This window comes from Somniosus microcephalus, unplaced genomic scaffold (assembly GCF_052327205.1).
Source record: "Somniosus microcephalus isolate GS21.2 unplaced genomic scaffold, FLI_Smic_1.0 unresolved_chr2, whole genome shotgun sequence".
NCBI classification, from domain to species: Eukaryota; Metazoa; Chordata; class Chondrichthyes; order Squaliformes; family Somniosidae; genus Somniosus; species Somniosus microcephalus.
In genome coordinates, this window is record NW_028225180.1 from 24,007,279 (window position 1) to 24,021,250 (window position 13,972).

The following is a 13,972-nucleotide window of genomic DNA, read 5'->3' on the forward strand; positions in this document are numbered from 1 at the left end:
AGAGAAAACAAACAGAACTTTACTGGTGAAAGGCATAAACGAAACTAAACAACAGAGGCTCTCTAGCGCCTTTTATTCAGGGGTGGTCACTGCCGGTACTGCAGTCTGAGACCAGTTATTCTCTTAAAGGTACATACACAACAATTCCTCCCCTTTTAGATAAACAGTACATAACATTCATTTAACAACTAATGATAACGAATTACAATCACAATTACTGTTGCTAGATACATTGTTTAAGTTTAAGCAATTATAAGTTCAGTCTTTGAGGAGGCTTCCTAATTCTGTCTGGATAACGCCTCTTTGGAGTATCAGGTTCTTCTGGCAATGTTGAGTCGGAATCAATGTCGTTGTTTGGTTCATCTGCTTCCAATATTACCGGTTCTGTGGTAGCTGCAATTGGAACGTCGATTTCATTACCAGGTGTATCAGATCGTGGTGTGGAGTTGAAGTTTTCCAGTGACTCTAGAATCTGGTCAACATGGCGTCTTACAATGCTCTCCCCAACGTCCACGGTATACATGAGAGGTCCTTGTCATGTACAAATCGTTCCTGGCTGCCATTTCTCAGTGCGGTAGTCCCGGGCCAAAACTGGTTGACCTATCTTAAAACTCCTGGTCGGCCTTTCATTCATATTCTGAAACTGCCTGTTCTCCACATCTCTTCGGATGTTTGGCTTAACCAAATCCAAGCAGCATCGTAGTCTTCGATTGAAGAACATCATGGCTGGAGTTTGGTTGGTAACCGCATGTGTCGCATTCTGGTAGGCAAACAAGAAGTTGTCCACCTTGTGTTGTAGGGGTATATCTTCATTACACATTGCCTTGCTAGCCTTCTTGAATGTTTGGACAAACCTCCGGCCAATCCATTAGTGGCTGGATGATATGGGGCAGATGTGTAATGCTTAACACCATTGTTCTTTAAGAACCTCCGGAACTCTTCAGACACAAACTGTGGTCCATTGTCAGAGCAAATCTGTTCAGGCAGCCCATTCCTGGTGAATATGGTTCGTAAAACTGCGATAGTTTTTTCCGTGGTTGTTGAGGACACTTTTATTACCTCTGGCCACTTTGAATGTGCATCCACCGCAATTAAAAACATCGAGTCCATGAAGGGACCAGCAAAATCAATGTGCACCCTTTGCCATGGAGATGAGGGCCACTCCCATGGATGCAGAGGAGCTTGTGGTGGGGCGTTTTGGACCTTCTGGCATCCTGCACAGCTCTTGGTCATCTCTTCGATTTCTCTATCGATTCCCGGCCACCACACAAACGCTCTGGCTAAGCTCCTCATTTTTACCCCACCCAGATGACCCTCGTGAAGCTCATTGAGCACTCTATCCGTCAACTTAGGTGGAATTACTACTCTGGATCCACACATCAAGGTTCCTCTGCACACTGACAGCTGTTCTCTTCTTGACGAAAATGCTGGCAGCAGTGGTTCGCCATGTGCTGGCCATCCCTTCACCGTTAAATCATAGACCCGTGATAGTGTTGGGTCATTCCGTGTTTCCTTTTCTATGTTTGCATTCGTCACAGGGAGACATTCGACTATGGTCGAGTGGAATAACTCCATTGGATCCACTGCAAGGTCTTCTTCTTCCACCGTCGGCAATGGTAGACGTGACAATCCATCAGCATTTCCATGCTGTTTAGTTCCCCTGTACTCGATGTAATATTGGTGTGCCCCTAGGAAAAGGGACCATCTCTGCAGCTGTTGTGCTGTCATTATCGGTACGCCCTCCTGAGGGTTGAAAATGGAGACAAGAGGTTGATGATCGGTTAGTAGAGTAAATTTTTGACCGTGCAGATAGTGATTGAACTTCTTCACCCCCCACACTAGGCTGAGGGCCTCTCTGTCAATCTGGGCATAATTACACTCGGCAGAAGTTAACGAGCGTGACGCAAAAGCTATCGGCCTCTCCAAACCATCAAGGAATTTATGTGACAGTACCGCCCCAATGCCGTAGGGAGACGCATCACACGCCAGCCTGATTGGCAGTGCTGGGTTGTAGTGAGCCAATACTTCCTTCGAAGTGATTAAGTCCTTACTCTTCTGAAAAGCACGTTTACAATCATCGCTCCATTTCCATGCTACCCCCGTTCGTAGCAGGGCGTTCAGTGGGTGCAGAATTGTCGACAAATTTGGCAAAAACTTATGATAGTAATTCACCAACCCGAGGAATGACCTCAGTTGCGACACATTTTCAGGCGCTGGGGCCTTAACAACCGCTTCAATTTTGTCAGGGGACTTATGTAACCCCTTTTCATCAATCACGTGGCCACAATACGATATCTGTTTCTTAAAAAATTCGCACTTGGGGCGGTTGGCTCACAGCCCATGTTCCCGTAGTCTAGTGAGCACCTGTTCTAGGTTGTTAAGGTGTTCACTGTCATCTTCACCTGTTACAAGGATGTCGTCCAAGTAACACTGAGTCCCCGGAATCCCTTGCAGGACTTGTTCCATCGCTCTTTGCCATATCGCCGGAGCCGATGCTACTCCGAATACCAATCGATGATACTGGTAAAGACCTTTGTGAGTGTTTATCGTGAGATACTTCCTAGAGGACTCTTCAACCTCAATCTGCAAATATGCTTGTGCTAGGTCAATTTATGTAAAACGCTTCCCTCCAGACAGTGAGGTGAAGATGTCTTCTATCCTTGGAAGAGGATATTGTACTGTGTGAAGGACAGGGTTCGCCGTCACCTTGAAATCCCCACAGATGCGAATCTTCCTTGGCTCTCCGGACTTATTGCTTAACGTTTTCTTCCTGACAGGAACGATGGGTGTTGCCCACTCGCTCCAGTTGACCTTAGACAACACGCCCGCCTTCTCCAGATTCTCCAGCTCTGCCTCGACAGCTGGACGAATTGCATATGGTACCGGTCTCGCTTTGAAAAACTTGGGAACTGCATTCTCCTTTATTTTTAATGAGGCGGTTACGCCTTTAAGCGTGCCCAGTTCTTGTTGAAATACCTCTTTGGCTTTAGCTAAGATTGTTGACAATCGCCCAGGAGTGGCGTCTTCATCTTTTTTACCGTCCACCATCATTGCATGAATGGAATGCCAATCTAAGTTTATCTTCCTGATCCATTCCCGTCCCAATAACGGTGGTCCACCATTTGGCAGTATGTAGAGGTCCAATTTCCGTATTTTCTTGCCATTGTATTCGACAGGCACCCTTATTTTTCCCCTGGGGTATACTTTTTGCCCCGTATAAGTCGTCAAGACGATGGATGTCTCTCTCAAGGGTATGTGTGAAAATAGCCGCTCATAGTCTCGTCGATTCATGACGGTTAGCGCTGATCCTGTATCCAATTCCATTTTAACTTGGGACCCTGCTATCGTTAGGGTGACCCAAATGGTTCGGTGATCCTCTTTTGCGATTACATTGTGAAGTTTGAGACAGCTTAATCTCCTGTTCTCGGATTCACTATCGCTCATCTGGTCTTCGGAACTACTGTCCGTCATCTTTTGTACTTTCTTGTACGGCTCCTTAGTAGCCTTTTTGTTATCGCTGGTCTTCTTCCCAGTCCTACAAACTCGTGCAATGTGTCCAATCTTCCCGCATTGTCTGCATATTTTGTCTTTGGACCAGCAGTCCTTCTGGTCATGGTTAGTTCTGCCGCAGCGATAACATTTTGCAAATCCCCATGTCATTTCGTGGGTGCCGTATTCCTGTGGTTTTTGTTGAATTTCTGCAGCTCCCCTGGCTGCTGCTTCATACGATACTGCCACGCTGAAAGCCTTATCTAGCGTCAGCTCTTTTTCTGCGAGTAACTTCTTCTGTGTTCCTTCACTCAGGAGTCCACAGACAAATTTGTCCCGCAGGGTATCTGCCAGTCCTGCTCCGAACTGGCAGTGCTTTGATAGCTTGCGTAGTTCCGTAAGATACTCAGCATTGCTCTCATCTTTGTGCTGAGTTCTCCTGTGGAATTTAAATCTTTCTGCTATCAACAGCGGTGCAGGGTTTAAGTGCTCCTGTAGAACAGCAACAATTTCATTAAAACTCTTCGCCTTCGGTTTGGCTGGAGTAATCAGATCCCGCAATAGGCCGTACGTTCTAGAGCCCATTACGTTTAGCAATATTGATGCCTTTTTCCCCTCCGCTATTTCATTTGCCTCGAAATATACCTCGACTCTTTCCACCTACGTGGTCCAGTCCTCTAATCACAGAATCACAGAAACCCCACAGTGCAGATAGAGGCCATTTCGGCCCATCGAGCCTGCACCGACACATATCCCACCCGATCCCCGTAACCCCTGCACCAACACATATCCCACCCTATCCCCGTAACCCCATGTATTTAATCCCCCTAACACTGAGGGTCAATTTATCATAGTCAATCAACCTAACCTGCACATCTTTGGACTGTGGGAGGAAACCGGAGCACCCGGAGAAAACCCACGCAAACACGGGGAGAATGTGCAAACTCCACACAGACAGTCACCCGAGGCCAGATTCGAACCTGGGTCCCTGGCGCTGTGAGACAACAGTGCTAACCACTATGCCACCGTGCTGCCCCATTTGATAATGTATTATCAAAAGCAGTGATACAGCCAGTTTTCGGCATCTTGCAAATCTAAAATGGCGTCTCCCGCGCTTTGCCTTCTTCCCCGCTGTTGTTAGCGCTGCTTTCCACGGTTTCCTGAGCGTTAAATATAATTCATTTTCTTTTATTATCTTCCCGTCGTGGAGCGGACCCTCTGGGACACTTCCCTTCCTCTTCTGAGGTCCGAATGCTGCCCAGCTTTGAAACACCGGCTGCACCCTGTGTGCTCCACCCTCTCTCTCTCTCCTTGCTTCCCGACTCGCTGCCCGGCCCCATTGAAAGGCCACCCGATCGAGCTTCAGCCCGCCGCAGCCCAGGAAGGATCAGAGCACTACCTGCCACCAGACCGATTAGCTGGGAAACCACGGACCGAGGAACCCAGCCTGGCTCTGAACAGTCTCTCCTGCAAGTTTTGAACTCAATGATTGACGGTCGACACCCGTTTCTCGAGTTTCATTGACCTATTTTTTTTTTTCTTTCTTCTGGCTCCGACCTTCAACAACGTCATCGGAGCTGCTGCTGAGTTGCAGGTAAGTTCGTTTCTAACTCGTCGCCAGTGTTAAGTCCATGAATGATTGAGACACGGACTAGCAGGAGAGAAAACAAACAGAACTTTACTGGTGAAAGGCATAAACGAAACTAAACAACAGAGGCTCTCTAGCGCCTTTTATACAGGGGTGGTCACTGCCGGTACTGCAGTCTGAGACCAGTTATTCTCTTAAAGTTACATACACAACAGAAAGGATCGGCGAAGTCCACATGTACTCACTGCCACACTTCTGCAGGCCAATCCCAGGGGTGTAGGATTGCCAGCTGTGGAACATTCCGGACCCTTTGACATGGGGAACATGTTTTGGCTTTCTCCTCAATATTCCCATCGAGACCTGGCCACCAGAAGTAGCTTCTTGCCATTTCCTTTATCTGAACCATGCCACTGTGGCCTGTATGAAGTTGTTGCAGTATAGGTTCCCTCAGAGGTGGCAGAATGATGACACGGCGTCCCCAAAGAAGACAACCTGCCTGGACGGAGAGCTCATTTCTTTTTGAAACGTAAGGTTTCAAACTAGGAGAATCTCCTATAGATCTCCCTCGGATGACATCGTCCATTACCTCAGACAGGACTGGATCATTGCGGGTGTACCTTCACACCTGAAATGCAGTGACAGATTTGATGTTGTATGTGTGTCCTGACAACAGTAAAGCCCACCTTTGCATCCTGCTTGCAGCGAGAGACGGAATTCCGGTGTGGGGCCCGAAGATTGACGTCAATGGACGGTGGTCCATCAGGAGTGTGAACCTTCTCCCAAACAGGTACTGATGAAATTTTCGAATTCCAAAAACGATTCCCAAGGCCTCGCGCTTGATCTGCGCATAGTTACTCTCGGCCTTGTTCAAGGTGCGTGGTGCGAAGGCGATAGGTTTCTCTTCATCCGAAGGCATGATGTGGGATATGACTGCGCCCACACCATATGGTGATATATCACATGCTAGCTGCATGGGTAGCTTTGGGTCGAAGTGTGTCAGGACCTCCGATTTCAGCAATGCTTTCTTTGCTTGGGCGAAAGATTCGTTGCACAGTTCAGTCCATTTCCATGTTTTGCCTTGACATAGCAACTGATGTAACGGCTTCAGCAATGTTGCTAAGTCTGGAATAAACTTCCCATAGTAGTTAAGTAGCCCCAGAAATGAACGTAACTGGCTCACATTCTGGGGTGCTGGGGCCTCCACGATCGCCTTGACCTTTGACGGCGCCTTATGCAGGCCAGTAGTGTCAATCACATGCCCCAGGTACTCAACTGAAGACTGAAAGAATTCACATTTGTCTTTACGAACTCTGAGTCCGTACTCTTTCAGTCATTGTAGTGTTGCATCCAAGTTCAGAAGATGATCCTCCTCTTTTGTCCCAGTGACAAGGATGTCGTCCAGGTAGCACTGGACTCCTGGCAGTCCACTCAAAATCTGATCCATTGCCCTTTGGAATAGAGCAGGGGCCGACGTAATTCCAAACGGAAGGCGGCAGTACCTGTATAGCCCCTGTGTGTCACAATTGTCAGCAGCTCCTTTGATTTGTCATCGACATGCATTTGTAGATAAGCCTGGCATAAGTCTATTTTGCTGAATTTTTGCCCTCCGGCCAGGCCCGTAAAAAGATCATCAATGAGGGGAAGAGGGTACTGTTCCGCAGAAAGCACCGGGTTAATAGTCACTTTAAAATCCCCGCAGATTCGAACAGATCCATCCGTTTTCAGGACAGGAACAATGGGTGTGGCCCATTTGCTCACGCTCACAGCCTCCAGGACTCCATTCTCTACTAAGGCCTCCAAGTTAGCCTCAACTTTTGGCCTAATTGCATAGGGTACAAGTCGGGCTTTGTGAAACTTCGGCTTGCTGTCAGGTTTTTTGTCCAGTCTCACGCTGATCTTTTTCATGCTCCCAAGTTCCCCATTGAAGAGTTCTGCATGTTTGTTTAACACTGCAGTCAGACCTGACTCCCCTTTTGACATCATGTGGACTGCAGGCCAGTCCAGTGTGATTTTCTCTAGCCACGCACGTCCCAGTAGCGATGGGTAATTTCCCTTTACCACATATAGTGGCAGTTTTGCAGTCTGTCCGTTCAATTTAACTGTCACCTCAATGGCGACTCTCATGGTCACAGGTTCGCCGGTATATGTCTTTAGCACAATGTTTGTTGGCTGAAGGGTAAGATGCTTTAGCATTTTGTTGTAGACAGTGTCTGAAACAAGGGACACAGCCGCGCCTGTGTCCACCTCAATCCGCACTGATTGTCCCTCCACCAGTGGTGTCACCCAGTAGCCATTTGAGCCACCTGCAACCGTCAGTATGTGCACCTCTTCCTCCTCAAAGGTGTCGCTCCCCTCTGTTTTGCTTGTTCCATCATACTGCACTGAATGAACACTCTTTTTCCTCTCTTGTCCATATACAGACATTTTGCTTCCATGCTTCCCAGCTCGGTCTGTTCTTTTTTTACCTCTACAGGCGCGTTCAATGTGACCCATTTTGCCACAATTTCGGCATTCCAGCTCCGTACACCAGCAGTCATTAGCGTGATGGCCCGTTTTCCCACAACGGTAACATGTGCCGTTCCGCGCACCTTTAGGCTCAGACGACACCTTGTGAACTCTCCCTGTTGAACTCAACTGGTGAGCCTCCTTTTCCGCCATCTCCATGGAAACACTAACTTCAATGGCCTTTTCAAGAGTAAGGTTGTCCTCAGTAAGAAGGCACTTCTGTGTGGCTGCACTTTGCAGACCACACACAAGTCTGTCTCTAATGGTGTCATTCAGCACCTCCTTGAACTGGCAGTGTTCCGACAACCTTTTTAAAGCAGCAATAAACATCATCACTGATTCCCCCTCCTCTTGATTCCGTTTGTGAAATCTAAATCTCTCAGCAATAACCAGAGGTTTTGGTGAAAAATGTGCTCCAAGAATTTCCACTAGTTGCTTATATGTTTTAGTTCCTGGCTTATCTGGCTGCACAAGGCTGCGAAGTAAATTGAATGTCTTCGGCCCCATTACACTCAAAAAGATAGGCACGAGCTTTTCGTTTGCCACCGCATTCGCCAAGACAAAATAGTCAAAACGTTCCTTATAAGTGCTCCATTGCTCCACATTTTCATCAAAATCACCGATGTTTCCTAATATAGTAGCCATCTCACGTTTCAAATTTAAATTTCTGTTCACTCACTGCACCCGTAACGTACGCAGATTCATCCCATCCTCGTCGCCACTTTGTTGTGTCGGTACCTTTTTACCTCGTCACAATTAAAACTCAGAACTCAGAGATTCAAACATGAAGTGCTTTATTTGAAGGGAAAGGGAAGTTCTGGAGAGTTCTGAACAAAGAGAGCTAAACTTAACCAAGAGAACACCCAACCATTTATCTGCTGTGACAGCTCCACCACAGGTGGGAGGAGAACACACAATACATAACAAGTGTGGGCCCTGTGTTCAGTGCGGGCCCTGTGTTCAGTTCGGGCCCTGTGTTCAGTGCGAGCCCAGTGTTCAGTGTGGGCCCTCTGTTAACTCTTGATTCTTTACCTACCTGGACAGGAGAAACACTGTTACCGAGTAGACGGCTACCTGAAGGACGGTCCTGAGGGGAACGACATGCAGAGGTCCAACCTGTCCCAGATCCATGTTGCATTCTGCTTCGAAACCTGGAGCCACGAGCTCAAGATCCTGGTGCAAACTTTGGAACTCTGAACACATCCAACTCTCCGCCCAGACCCATGGATCTCCACAATCCCCTCCTCCTCCCCCTCTCTCCCTCCCCTCCGCACAACACTGAACACATCCAACTCCCCAGCCAGACCCGCCTATCTGTGTAATCCCCTCCCCCCTGCAGCCCTCGTCCCCCTCCCTCCCCCTCCCCTCCTCCTCCACCACCAACTCCGATCAACACTGAACGTAATCCAACACTCAGTCACGGCCTAGACCAGCGGAACTCTGCAATCTCCTCCTCCACTCTGTCCCCCTCCAACCGTCCCTGCTCCAACCCTCCAACACCCCACTCTGTGAAACTCTGCACATATCCAACTAACCGCCCAGACCCGCATTTCTCTGCAATCTCCCCCGACCGCAGCCCTCCTCCCCTCCCTCCTCCAGCGTGCCTCCTCCCACCTTCCTCCAACCCCTCCATCCTACAGCCCTCCCCTCCCTCCTCCAGTTCTCCCTCCTCCTGCCCTCCCGCCTCCAGCTCTCCTCACTCCTCCATCACTCCCTCGACCCTGAGCTCTGGAATTCTCTCTCTAGTCCTCTCTCCCTCTCTCTCCTCCTTTAAGATGCTCTTTAAAACCTTCCTCTTTGATCACCTGTCCCAATATCTGCTTATATGTCTCGGTGTCAGTCTGTGGCCGATAAACACTCCTGTGAAGTGCCTTGGGACGATTCACTACGTTAATGGCGCCGTATAAATCGAGTTGCAGCTTTTCTCCGAGCGCATTAGACGACAATGTCAATTTGGAATGAATAGTTTGGATCCTGGGTGAATCGACACATTAAAACAGAGCGCACAGTCAGATAGTTCGTAGAGAGTCCCCACTGGGGAAATGCTCCTGGGCCTTGAATTTCTGACTCTTTCCCTCCCTCTGTCTGTCTGTGTGTCTCTCTCGCTCTCTCTCACACACTCTCTCTCTATCTCTCTCGCTCTATCTATATCTGTCCCTCTGTCTGTCTCTCTTTGCTTCTCTCTCTGCCTCTTTCCTTTACTCCAATTCCAATTCCAATTCCAATTCAAATGCTTTATTGGCATGAAAGTTTACAGAGAACCATATTGCCAAAGCTTACATAGCAAAAAGGTACAGTTTTCCAACATTCTGTAGGTGTCAATCGATTTGACATTTGTTGGGTACATACAATATTACTTTTAAACAATATTAACTTTAAACAGTCTTTGTACTTCATTTGGTACGTTCAATATTAATTTTAAACAGTCTTAATTTTAAACAGTCCTCTGGTTGTGACATGTTGTTACATATTTGGCCCCAAGGTATGGTCTGGCTCCTTCTCCTAGGACTAATCTCAATTTTGACAGGTCATCCAATTCCTTGAAATCTGGGGTTGTTTGGCTTAGCTTGTTGAATAATATGTTTCTTGATGTGTTGAATTTTTCGCATTTTAGGAGGAAATGCATTTCTGTTTCAACCTCGCCGGCCAGACATTGATCGCATATTCTATTCTCTCTAGGCTGCCAGGATTTCTTGTATCTGCCTTTTTCAATTTCCAGTTGGTGGTCGCTTAGTCTGTACCTGGTGAGGGTCTGTCTCTGTTTTGTGTCTCTGATGGTCGTGAGGTAGTCTGCCAGTTTATATTCTCTTTTTAGGGCCCAGTAACGTTCTAATCTGCTTTGGCTTTCGGTTATTTTGTTCCAATGTTCCAGGTATGTTTCTTTGCATTGTTTAATGATTTGGTTCACTCGGATTGGTGTTTGGACGGCTGTGTTGGTCTGGGGCTGGTCAGGGTCCGGCTGAGTACTTAGTTTCAGTAGCAGCTGACTCAGGGGACTCTTTTCTGGGTTTAGCTCTTGGGTCTGAAAGGCTTTGAAATGAAGGGTGTCTGGGGAGCTAGATTTGAGGTGATTTAGGAAGTTTAGTGCTCGTTTTTGGATGTTTATTATCAGTGGGTATCTGCGTAGTTCGGCTCTGCATGCATTTGTTGGTGTTTTTCTTTGGGTGCGAAGGATGCTTCGGCAGAATTCTGCATGTAGGGCTTCTATTGTGTGTTTTTCCCATTTAGTGTAGCTTTGGTGATTTAGCGGGCCCCATACTTCACTACCGAACAGCGCAATGGGCAGGATTATGCTGTCAAATATTTTGAGCCAGATTTTGATTGGGATTTGGATGTTGTAGAATTTTCTTTTTATTGCATATAGGGCTCTTCGGGCTTTTTCTTTTAGTGCATTCACTGCTATGCTGAAGCTCCCTGATGCTGTAATAGTTAGACCAAGGTAGGTGTAGCTCATAGTGTGTCCTATAGTGGTATCACTGAGGGTAAACTGGTATTTGTTTTCCTGACATCTGGGCCTTTTTTGAAAAATCATGATGTTGGTTTTCTTTAGATTTACTGTTAGAGCCCAATTTTGGCAGTATTTGTCGAGTAGGTCTAGTTGTTGCTGTAATCCCTGTCTCTCTCTTTCTCTCTCTCTGCCTCTTTCTGCCTCTCTCTCTCTCTGTCTGTCTCTCTCTCTCTCTGTCTCTCTCACTCACTCTCTCTCTGCCTCTTTCTGCCTCTCTCTTTCTCTGCCTCTCTCTCTCACTCTGTCTCTCTTATTCTTTCTCTCTTTCTGTATCTCTATCCCTGTACCTCAGAGAAGTCAATAATTTGAATGTTTACATTTTCTGACTATCAAGAAAGCACAGGTGATGTTCAGGGATAATTAGCTGTTTTTCAAAATTCAATGTGGGCCCTGTGTTCAGTGCAGGCCCTGTGTTCAGTGCGGGCCCTGTGTTCAGTCTAGGCCCTGTGTTCAGTGCGGGCCCTGTGTCCAGTGCGGGCCCTGTGTCCAGTGCGGGCCCTGTTTTCAGTGCAGGCCCTGTGTCCAGTGCGGGCCCTGTGTTCAGTCTAGGCCCTGTGTTCAGCGATGGCCCTGTATTCAGTGTGGGCCCGGTGTTCAGTGTGGGCCCTGTGTTCAGTGCGGGCCCTGTGTTCAGTGTGGGCCCAGTGTTCAGTGTGGCTCCTGTGGGTCAAAATTCACAGGGCCGCACTGAACACAGGGCCCACACTGAACACAAGGCCCAGATTGAACACAGGGCCCAGATTGAAAACAGGGCCCACACTGAACACAGGACCTAGACTGAACACAGGGCCCACACTGAACACAGGGTCGTGACTGAACACAGGGCCCGCAGTGAACACAGGGACCGCACTGAACACAGGGCCAGCACTGAACACAGGGCACAAACTGAACACAGGGCCCACACTGAGCACAGGGCCCACACTGAACACAGGGCCCCCACTGAACACAGGGCCCCCACTGAACACAGGGCCGCACTGAACACAGGGCCCACACTGAACACCGGGCCCACACTGAACACAGGGCCCGCACTGAACACAGGGCCCACACTGAACACAGGGCCGCACTGAACACAGGGCCCACACTGAACACAAGGACCAGACTGAACACAGGGCCCAGATTGAACACAGGGCCCACACTGAACACAGGGCCTAGACTGAACACAGGGCCCACGCTGAACACAGGCCCGCACTGAACACAGGTCCCGCAGTGAACACAGGGACCGCACTGAACACAGGGACCGCACTGATCACAGGGCCCTCACTGATCACATGGCCCACACTGAACACAGGGCCCACACTGAGCACAGGGCCCGCACTGAACACAGGGCCCGCACTGAACACAGGGACCGCACTGAACACAGGGCCCGCACTGAACACAGGGCCCGCACTGAACACAAATCCCGCAGTGAACACAGGTAGGTCAGTCTGGGGGATACGAGGTGGGTCACCTTTATCTCTCTCCCTCTGCTGGTGTCTCTCTCTTTCACTGTACTCAGTCTCAATTACGGCATCTCTGAGATCCCCTGGCATGCTCTCCCCCTTCCAGATAAGAGAAATTCGTTCATGAATTCGCACCAGTAGTGCTTCTCTGCCATGCTTTAGTACCTCGGCGGGGATTCCATTAGCTCCTGAGGCCTTGTTGTTCTTCAGTTGTCGGATGGCCTTTTCAACCTCATGCCGGGCTGGGGTTGTGCTGAGATAGTGGCGGATAGCATGCTGTGGGATGGAGCTGAGGACTCTCGCATCCAAGACAGAGTCTCGGTTAAGGAGATCTTAGAAGTGCTCCTTCCAGCGGGCACTGACTGCCTCTCTGTCCTTGATGTGCACCTCTCCATCCTTGGCCCGCAGTGGGGTAGGGCCTTGGGTGCTTGGGCCGTAGATGGTCTTGACTGCGCTGAAGAATCACGCACATTGTCCACAACAAGGCCTTGGACAACGTGGACCACTTTCCATACCTCGGGAGCCTACTGTCAACAAGGGCAGACGTCGATGATGAAGTCCAGCATCGCCTTCAGTGTGCCAGTGCAGCCTTCGGTCGCCTGAGGAAGAGAGTGTTTGAAGACCAGGACCTCAAACCCGGCACCAAGCTCATGGTCTACAGAGCAGTAGTGAAACCCGTCTTCCTGTATGCCTCAGAGACATGGCCCATGTACAGCAGGCACCTCAAAGCACTGGAGAGGTACCACCAATGCTGCCTCCACAAGATCCTGCAAATCCATTGACAGGATAGACGCACCAACGTCAGTGTTCTTGCTCAGGCCAACATCCCCAACATCGAAGCTTTGACCACGCACAATCATCTCCGATGGACGGGTCACATTGTCCGCATGCCCGATACGAGACTCCCAAAACAAACACTCTACTCGGAGCTCCGACACGGCAAGAGAGCCCCAGCTGGGCAGAGGAAACGCTTCATGGACAGCCTCAAAGCCTCTTTGGAAAAAGTGTAACATCCCCACTGACACCTGGGAATCCCTGGCCCAAGACCACACAAAGCGGGGGAGAGGCATTCGGGAAGGTGCCGAATACCTCGAGTCTATTCGCCGGGAGCAAGCGGAAGCCAAGCGCAAACAGCGCAAGGAGCGCACCTCAACCCAAGCACCCCACCCAATTCACAATTCACAATTCAAATCGCTTTATTGGCATGATAAGTTACATCTTATGTTGCCAAAGCATCAAAATACATTTATGGTTTAGCACATAAACGCAGTTCTATTCATACAGTGTATAAACAGGTATATCCCTGAGTGTATAAATATACATTCGCATTGTTTATATATATTCTTTTCTTAGTTTACTGGTTGTCCCTCTGTTCATGGCAAGCTGCAACATAGTGTGCCGCCAGTGTTATACAGCTTCTCTCCTCTCCCAGTAGGAATGGGA